Genomic DNA, 9,958 nt, shown 5'->3' on the forward strand with positions numbered 1-9,958 from the left:
GGACAAATGAACTCCACCAGGGGAGAAGCAGGAAAGGAGATGGCATCTAACCATGCCTCTGCCTGTCCATGGCTGTGCTGCTCCTGCTACCATTAAGAAAAAGGTGGTGGGTGTTCACAGGGCTTTGGGAAGGAGATGTAACACTGGCTCACCAATTTTCTAATTAAAAGTCATGATGGTCCTCATGAGTTGTTGGAGGATATTTCATGGCAAGAAAATCAATCAGATGCCACGGGAAGCCCAAAGATGTGAATCACAGCTGAATCCTGCTCTGCAAACTGCACTGCTGATTCACATATCCGTGAGGCACCGCTTGGTAACAGCCAATTTAATATACTAAATTGAAACTTTCCTGGTGCTCACTTCCTCGCTCATTTTACTGAGATCTGCTTCAGGCCCCTTGTTAAAATAGCTGCAGAGTGTTGGCGGTTGATGTGGAGCAATGTGTGGGTGGTGTGTCATTTGGAATTTGGATGGAGTGCCTTGCACAGACCCCTCTGGGCACTGCGGTACCTCTTGCTGGACGTAATCAGCCCTCGTTAAGCCCCATTAGTCTGCTGGCAGTCAGCTGAGTCGGGGGTGATGAGGTGGTGCCACACCTTATGCTGCAACCTCATCCCACCATCCCACGGTGCAACATGAACTTTTTGTGTCTTAACCTGTTTTGTGGCAGGAGCAGGATTTCCAGGGCAGGAAAGGCGTTTACTATCCCAAATGCAGAATCGAGGTGCTGTGAGATGTGACCTGTGATGCACAGTGAAAGCAAGAAGGACATTTCCAAGTAAGTCTTGACTTCAGGGAACAGGATATGACTGTGATGGAGCTGATGGTTGGGTACATCCTCATAAATGTTCAGTTGCTCTTCTGCCTCACATCAGCTGAGAGTTTTCCACAAATTCATCGTTGTAACAGGAATTAGTGCTTTAGGGGTATGGGTATAGTTTGCTTTGTACTGGATAGGTAATAACATGTTAAGAGGGAAAGAAACAAACTTTCTACAAAGAGAGACCATGTTTTGATGAAATATGTATGAGAAAAGCAAGAAAGCCTCAAGAGAACATGACAATTATTGCAGTTCTTGACTGTATCAGGGGCAGACTTGGAGGTCTTCACGATGTGCCATGGAAAATGGGCCAGGAGGTGAAATCAGGCACCAAGAAATGCCTGTCAGCAGGAGCCTGCATTGCTCTGGGTCACTCAGCTGGGGATTCTGGACAGGAGGGCTAGGATGCAGAAAGGTTGCTGTCTCCTTACTAACGAAGCCGATTATTCCCTTCCAGAAGTAGGGAAGGCAGATGTGAAACATCTTTCCAATAACGTCAAAGATGTTATTGCATTGTTTGTGGCCCTGTTTGGGTGATTCAGGATTTCCAGTGTTTGTGCCTCATCACAATAAAAGAAGGAGGTGCTCACATCCTTGTGCACCCAGAGGAACCAATCTGAACCCTGAGCTTTTAGAGCCAAAGAAATCAGATCCATGTGCTGAGAGACAGAAAAGGCAGCCACGTTTTGAAGCTTACTAGATTTTCCTTCATTGTGCTTTTACTCTTGTTGGATCCCTGTACAAAGCCTGACTCATGGCTTTGGGAAGGAGAGCAGTAAGTGTTGCCTGCTCAGAAAGCCAACTGCTTTCAGTTCCCCCAAACCACCATGCTGGACTCTCAAGTTCCTTGTCTGGATGACTTCCAACTAAAAATTCCCATTTGTAGTCATCAAAGAATACAAAGAACAAACGGTTCCACATTGCACATTTCAGTCTACCAGTCTTGTACTCTCCTTTATCTTGTCCTCTTTGGCACAATGCCCATTTGCCTCAATCTATTTTTTGGGATGAACATAAGATTGCCTGGCATGTCCCCAAAAAAACTTGTTAACTCAGGATACCCTTTAGATCACAGAAAGAGTAAACATAACTCTGTGCTGGCCTTTATGAATTATTTGCCCTGAGAAAGCAACTGGAATTTTGTCTGTGGACAGCAGAGCAGGCAGTATTTCTTTGTACAGCCCAGAACAGAGATGCCCAGGTCATTTGGAGAGCTTTGGTCCCCACTTTAGCAGCGTTGGTCTAAGGCGGGGCCGTTTTCTGATCAAACCTTTTTTGGTGGGAAAGTTGAACTTCTGACATCTGAATTTTGTGGCATTTTGAGTTGGGAGTTGACTTTTTCTCTGGAAAAATGTAGTCCTCTCATGGGAAAGTGAGAGCATGGCCAATCTAAATAGTAAAGAAAGTCATATATTGCTTGAAACACTTTTGTGCTCGGGGAACTGGGCAGTTACTCTGTGTTCCTCTTTTTTGCTTTACAGAAAACCCCTCCAAACTTCCCTGTAGGTGTGTCACCCTGCATTACATGGTGCTGACATTACGTGGTATGGATTTGGACAGCAGGAGAGACAGGTCTTGAATTATGCCCTGAACATTGAGGTATTTCTGATTTTAGAAGCGTGTCCTTACAGACACAATTCCTCTGCCTTATGGCAAATCTTTTATTCTGTTTCAATGTCTTAGAGGATCTGTATAGCTGGTCCCAGGTAACTAGGAAATACAATTTGTAATCCTACTTCAACTTAGGCAAAAGAATGAGAATCTTAAGGAAAGTCTCATCCCAGAAATTTCTTTTTCCCTAATGAAATCAAACTGATATTCTGCGTTGGGTTTGCAGCACTGGAGCACACAGCTTAGACTGAAACTGTAAATGACTTTTTCAGGGTGTGAATGGGACACTCAGTTTTTCACAGCAAACCCTCACCAATAGTACCCAAGGGGATGCAAATTGGCAGAACTTTGCTGCTGCTGCACCTACTTCACGTCTTGGCTGTGGGTGTTTGCAGCCTAAAAACCCCCACACTGTTGATATTGTGAGTGAGATGTGGAAAGCCAGCCAAGCTCAACCCACCCCCAAATCTCACCCCTGACCAAGGTTCAGAGCAGGACTTGGTGGGGCTTGCAGGCCTCAGCTGTGAATTGTGACATTGCTGACGGGAGTTTCCTGTTACAGTTGGAAAAGCTGCCTGGATTCGGGCAGAGCTGCCCTCTCCCAGAGAATCACATGGGCCTGGAAACAGAAATAAACTTCCCATGGCATTTCTGCTTGCTCCTCTGAGCTCCATGGTGTATCAAGAGGTTGGTGTCAGCAAATGCATCACTTTGCACTTACTGCAGTGTTATTTCTAGACCCTTGCTTGGTTCACAAAGAACAGAAATCTGATCAAATGGTTGGATGAAGCACAGGATAAACCCAGCTGTTCTACAGATGTGAAATGGTAGAGAGCTTTCTGGTTCTGTCCCTTTTCAAAACCAACCACAGCTCCACTTCTTCAGCCTGCAGCCTCTTGAGCACTGTCACAGCCTCTCCACCTCAGTGGAAAGACCAAATATCCTCCCCACTGTTTCATGGTTGGAAACCCATCTGCAAGAGACTCGGCACACAAATATATTTTTCACAGTCTCAGGGCTCTCTGTGAGTAAAATGATGTGAGTAAAGCAATTATGGTGATCGTAATAGTTGTAAATAAAATGAGAAACGATGTTTAATAAGAACAATTTAACAGTGAGCTTAGCTGTTATTAATCTGTTTGCTCAAGCTGAATTTCTGTGAAGAGGATATCAAAAAACTTCAAGAATTTTGTACATGCATTTGTCCATTGGATGAACTCAACTCTTCCCTTGGCATTCAGGTTTCTTCACTTTTCCTGATGTGCCCAACTAGAATTGCAGGTAAATGTCATGAAAGTCTCTCTTTTCAGCTGTTCTGATGGAAAATTGATTCCTGTCTCATGTTTTCTATGCATACAAAGCTGAAATACATTGGTGCCATGCCATTGTCCTTTACCCTTTTTTTCTATTGCAAGGCTTGTGAGGAACACTCTGTTTTCTCCTCTGATCTGCTCTCTAAATGGTGATACACTGGAAGATATTAAACAACAAAACAGCAAAGAGGATATGTTTTATATTATTTTGTTTATAAGAACACTCTAGACTAGTAAATAGCTACACCCTTCGTAAGTGTTTTCAATTTTCCCTTTGAAATACAAAACAAGTAATGCTTTCAACAAGCAGCTCTTCTTTGTCAAGGATTTTTCTCAATTTAGGGTACCCAAATAGTTTAAAAATCAAAATATTTCCAGAAAACATGTTTGGGGCATACCTTTTTTTTTTAATATTTTATTTTAATTTAGAACCACATGAAATTCAAGCTGTGACTATAAAGACAGGACTGTTCATGATGCTGAATTCTTTGTGCTGAGTAGAATATCTTTTAGGGTGGGAACTGATGTGTGAGCTGTAAAAAGACACAGCAACCTTATAAAGTCACTTGCAGGAGGGACTTCACTTGATTCATTTTTTATTAAATTCAGTAAAAAGCATCCTGTATAACAAATCAACAACTTGAGCTGTGAAGGGAAGGATTGTACCTTCAGACACAAATCAGTGGCCTGGATTAGGATATTCTTGTGGTGATCATTTCTTGGAAATGAATGACCAGACCATGGCATTCCAGTGCCCCTGCTACACTGTTCCCAGCAGCATGAAATGATCACAAAAATCTCTTATTTACCCGGTCATGCCTTTTCCTTGGAGAATTCCCAAGTTCAGGCCTGATACCTGGTCCCTTTTTCCAAGTGGGGCACAAACGTGGGATTCTCCTTGGCTTCACTGTGAGAGAACTTGAAAAATGAACTCCCAAAGTGAGGTGGCTCAGACCCAACTTATTCTAGGTTGGCCTTACATCCTCATGGAAGGCTTTTTGGTCTTGCTGTGGCCAGGGTGGTTTCCTCTAAATGTGCTGTATTCCCTGTATTGTTCTAGACTTCCAGGGAGGGTTTGTTATTGCAACCCAGTTTAAGGTCACCTTGAGAGTGGCTGGGCTTGGCACAGCTGATTTCTGGGCCCAGGACTTGGCTGCTGATCTTGAGTTTTTGACTGATTACACAGAAAAATTTATAGATTAAGTCTGAATAAACCCTTCAATTAAGGTCATGGTAAATAAGATTCTAAGGTTAAAGCACTTTATGGCAAGCAGGCTTCTAGGAACTAGTTGTATTAAGAGTAATGATTTGATTAGGGAATGAGGATCAGGAGTGGGGAGACAGGAACCTGACCTCAGCAGTAAAATGCACACAGTTGCTTTTTTCCTCCTTCTTGGAATCTGGTGTACAAAGGTACAATTAAACAACATGGCCAACATTTCTGCAGGCCAACCCAAACCATTTGTGCTTTTCCTGACTCCAGGCATCTGCACAGAGTTTTGCTTTGCTTTAGAATTCCAAGCCAAATCTGCTTCCTTGCATGCAGCACAAAGAGGTTCCAAGGTGGGAGCTGGTGCTGGAACCCTCAGCTGGCTGGAGGTGGTGGAGGTGCCCCTGGAGGTGAACTGAGTTGAGCTGCAGGGCTGTCTGGCCTCAGAATAAGCTCAGAATAAGCTTTTGGACACCACCAGCCAACAGGAGTTGAATTGAAGGCTATCTGCAATCAGGATGTAGTTTGGAAGTGCAACCAGGACAGATAGTCTGGGTCACATTGTTGGACCCGGCTCAAACTGGAGCAGGAGGAGGGGAAGGGGGGAATACAGAAGCAGCCAAACACCCACACGACCCCAGTGCCAACCTTCAGTGCTTCTGCAGTATTTGATTTGTTGTTTCCTTAGAAAGCCAGGCTGAGCTCCCAGCAGCAAATCATTTTCAACCTTCCTGTCTGAGTTAGAAAGGAAAGGCTTTATCCCAGGATTGAATACTTCCAATATCACTGGAAATGCCGTGGTGTTTGAATTTTTCTTATTCTTCCTTCTTATCTTCCTGCAGGAGGAAGCCTGTCCTGGGAGCAGGGTTCATACACTGGGATCCCACTGCTGAGGTGTTAAGGAGATGTCCTCTGGTTTGCTTGTGAGGATGCAACCAAGAGGGCTGGGAATGAAAGGGGTAGACACAGGGAGGATGCACCCTCATGGACCACAGTTCTCTGCCTGGTAACCATTAACCAAGTGTGGATGTTCAGCTCTACAGTACAACTGTGATTGAACCAATTCATCTGGTGGGGCTACAAGGGAAGATCTACTGAGGCAGCAAACATTTCCATTTACTTCACTCAACTTCTCCATTGAATTATTGAAGCCCTGCTTTGAAGCCCAAGGTAACACAAGTTGAAGAGACTGACTTAGACAAAATTTAAACATGAGCTTTTTCACTGGCAAACACTGAGTAATAATTCCATTGGCCTCAGTAGAAATGTCCTGGTCTGAACGCAGCATTTTCCAGGTCCAAATCAGCTTGTGTTTGTGGAAGTTTTATGCCATTTTTTTTGCACAGTTTATTTTCTCAAATGAGAAAGAAACATCCAGAAATATCATGACTTCTACAGAAAACAAGCTGGAATAGGCCAAATAAAATGACAGTCTCCATTTGGCAGGGAGCAGAGTTGATGCAATTACCTGATTTTTACTAAGGAATGAGTAGAAAGGTATGAATTTGATACACTGCCTTTTTCTGTCCAGAAATATCATGGCATACAGAGCAGAAAAGATAAACAGCTAAATGCTTTAGCAAAAAATGACCTATCTCTAAGTCTATAATCAGATAATGCTCAATTATAAGACTTAAGAGATGAAATAATGGTCTAAAATTATTTTCCTTAATTTATTTTCCTTTTCTGCTCTACCAATGTCAAGTTTCCTTCAGATCTCTCCCATTTGCTGAATTTTTCTGTGGCAGAAATCTGGCCTGGTCTCCTGCAAACTAGAGCACAGGGGATCCTTTAAAAATATCCCAGACAGATAATTTTCTCTTTGTTGTTTTCTTGATGATATTGGAAAACACAAGGCCTTTGTGTGAAATCTCTGCTACTGTGACATATAGAAAGCAACCATGGCATCCTCCAGAAGAACCAGAGCTGATGTATAGACTCAGAAAAAGTAAGAAAAAAATAAATTTGTTGAGGCATTGAAGAAACCCTGTGTCTCTCTATATATGTCTGGAGTTTGGTTTTGTTTTCCCCAGGGGGATCCATGAAATCATATGTTCCTTAAAGCACCCAGTGAGAACCAAGTGGTGTTTGCTGAGCACCTGGGCTGCCTCTGCATCCCTGGAGAGAGACAGACACCCCTGGGGACCCACAAACCCGCTGTTGATGGCTGAGAGACCAGAGAATGAGGTCAGCTCTTAACTGAGGTAAGGAAAATCTGTGTTATGGGAGGAACAAGGAGAATAAACCAGTTTTAACTGGTGTTAAGGGCAGCCACCCCTGAGGTGATGTTGTTGGACTTGGCTGTGTGAGAAGCACCAAGGGAGATAGAGGGTTTGAAGGGATTCCCACAAGCCCTTCCAGGTCCTGTCATCCCATCTGAAAAGTGGGATTTGATATCTCCAGGTGTCAGCATGGCTTCTCTCTCTCACTCTCCAAACCCAATAGCTGTCCTGCCTTTATTAGACGTGTGGCTTTAACGATGTGTCTTTATGACCATTTTTCTGGCCGTGGTTGACAAATCATCGTGTGTGGCTGACCCAGCAAAGCTCACATCTGTCCAGGACTGTGTTTTCCTCCATATGAGCACATCTGTTCTTGCTGCCACATCTATTTTTGAAGGTGTATCAACAAACTCCTCCTGGTTTTGACCTCACAGCAGGCCAAGGGTGCAGCAATCACCTCTTTCATTATTCAACCTTACGTCATTTGCTCCATTTAGTTGCAGTTTTGTCCTTTTCTCTCTTTCATTGGTGAGTTGCTGAAGCAGTGATTGCACAATATTTGGGTTACCTGTGGCAAAGCATGTAATGTTGCTGAGGATGAAGTCCAAGCTGGTGATGTTTTGCTGCTTCAGAAGTCTTTGGAGTACAGTCCCTTGCATTACAACTGCAAATGAAAACCAGAGTTGTCTGAGGTCATGTCATCCTGAGAGTTACCTTGTGTTAAGAGGCAGCTTTTTCCTTTTATTTTGGTCCTTTGAGTGTCCTTGGGACTGCTTCTGGTGGCTTTGCACTGAAATCTTCTCTGAGTAGAGGGTGCTTTGCAGCACTGGATGCTGAAGTTGGCTCTGGTGGCACTGGTGGGCCTGGGTGTGCAGCTGCAGAGCTTTGCTGACAGAGGAACTTTTTGAGAGTTTTCTTGAAAGTGTTTTTTCATGTTTGGCAGGTGGACAAATCAAACAGACACCAAACATCATTCTCTTGAAGGTTATAGCTGATCCATCCACCACAGGCTGTTAAAATTGACAATAAGCCCATTGTCCTGAATGTTTCTCTGTCTTAAGCCTGGAGAATTGATATAATTTATTTCCCATATAATTTCTTCCTAACCAAACCATGCTCTGCACAAGATTTTATCATTTCCTTGTACAATAATAACCAAATCTTTTCAATTATATGACATTCCTCTACCAATGCAACTGACATCCTGTTTGCCTTTCGTGCCACAGCTACACAGGGAGTAGAAAGCTTCAGGAATATTTTCTACAGTCTCCTAAATCTTGGGTGTAATTCAGGAAACATTGCCCAGCGTGGTTATTCATCATATAGTGAAACCTCTTTAGGACAGGTTTCCTGTCCTGGGAGCTTGGAATGTCCCCCGAGGTTTGCCTGGTGCTGCAGGAGTGCAGGTGCTGCGGGAATTTTGCTTCTACAAAGCAAAAGGCACAGCAGGAGACAAAAAGGAGCATTTTTTTGGGTGAGGTTTGCACCTTGTGCCAAGGATGTGTCGGGGGTTGTTTGGGTGACTAGCGGGGCTTCAGGGGAGTGTCAGTGATTTGGTTTGCCTCCATTTAGTCAGCAAGGGTGCAAATGTCACCCTGATGTCACTGTGGTCCTCAAGTGCAGCAGCAGGACTTGCTGCAGGGTAGCACATGAAGGAAAAGGCTGTGTCCAGAGTTGACTGGGACAGTGCCTCAGCTCTTCCACTTGGCATTGCTGCTCACACTCTTCCCACAGGGTGCAGCAGGGCTGTAACATTTATTGTTTATTGAAGTAAAATGGTGCTGTCTCCTCCCACTTCTTATCCCCTTTTCTTTTAATTTTCTTAAAGATAAATGTCTGAAAATCCTAAGGTAAATCAATACCCATATTTTAATAAAAATCTGACTGTGAAATATTGCTTAGTGCTGCTTGGTGCATTTGGACCTCGTGTTCTGCACAACACAAGCCTTGCGTGTTCCTGGCAAAAAAGTCAGTGTGTAAGTCGTTGCTCTTCCTGCTCCCAAGGACAGGTGTCATAGTTATCACGGGTTTAGTGCAAAACCTGCCCTGAAAACAGTGTCCTCATGGCAAAATGGACCATGTTCTTTTTGAAGTTGAAACATCTTTGTGCCAAATTGAAGTTTTTTCAAGGTTTCTATGATTAGGTTATCATATCTTTAATAATACTTACTGCATATATTTAATATATATAATATATATATGTACTTACTGCATATATTTAATATATGTAATATATATATGTATTTACTGCTGCCTTTGGGATGTTTGATTCAAAGGAGGGGAAAAAAATCCTAATGAAGTAACAAGTTCATAAAGTGTTTAAGTCTGAAGACATGTTCAAGGTATTTGCTGCAAATGAAGCCAAAGGCCTCATGTGCTCCTCAGAGAATTCTTGGAGAGCTGCTGGTTGCCTTTTCCCTGATAATGATCTTTATGTGTTTAGCTGTGAACACACATTTCCCATCTCCTGTTGCTGCTTTTCTAGTTTAGACAAATTAAATTCTTGTTCATACACTGTGTATTCCAAAGGTTTTTTTTTTTCCCCAACTGTTTTCTTCTGCCTTCTTTTGAGTTTATTCCCATCACCTTTCCAGTCCCTGGAGGAAGGCAATGGTTGTGTGAGCCAGCAGTGCTGAGCAGGATGGGGTAACCCTGGAGCACTCCTGTTTCTGCAAACCTGTATGAGGATGGATTTATTTCAAACAGCTCTGTCCCCCTGACTCATTCAGTTTGTGGTTCCATCTTACTCCTGGGTTCCTCCCACCCCTTACAGCCCCTG

The sequence above is a fragment of the Pipra filicauda genome, unplaced genomic scaffold (assembly GCF_003945595.2).
Source record: "Pipra filicauda isolate LSUMZ 115617 unplaced genomic scaffold, ASM394559v2 scaffold159_size1710840_pilon, whole genome shotgun sequence".
NCBI classification, from domain to species: domain Eukaryota; kingdom Metazoa; phylum Chordata; class Aves; order Passeriformes; family Pipridae; genus Pipra; species Pipra filicauda.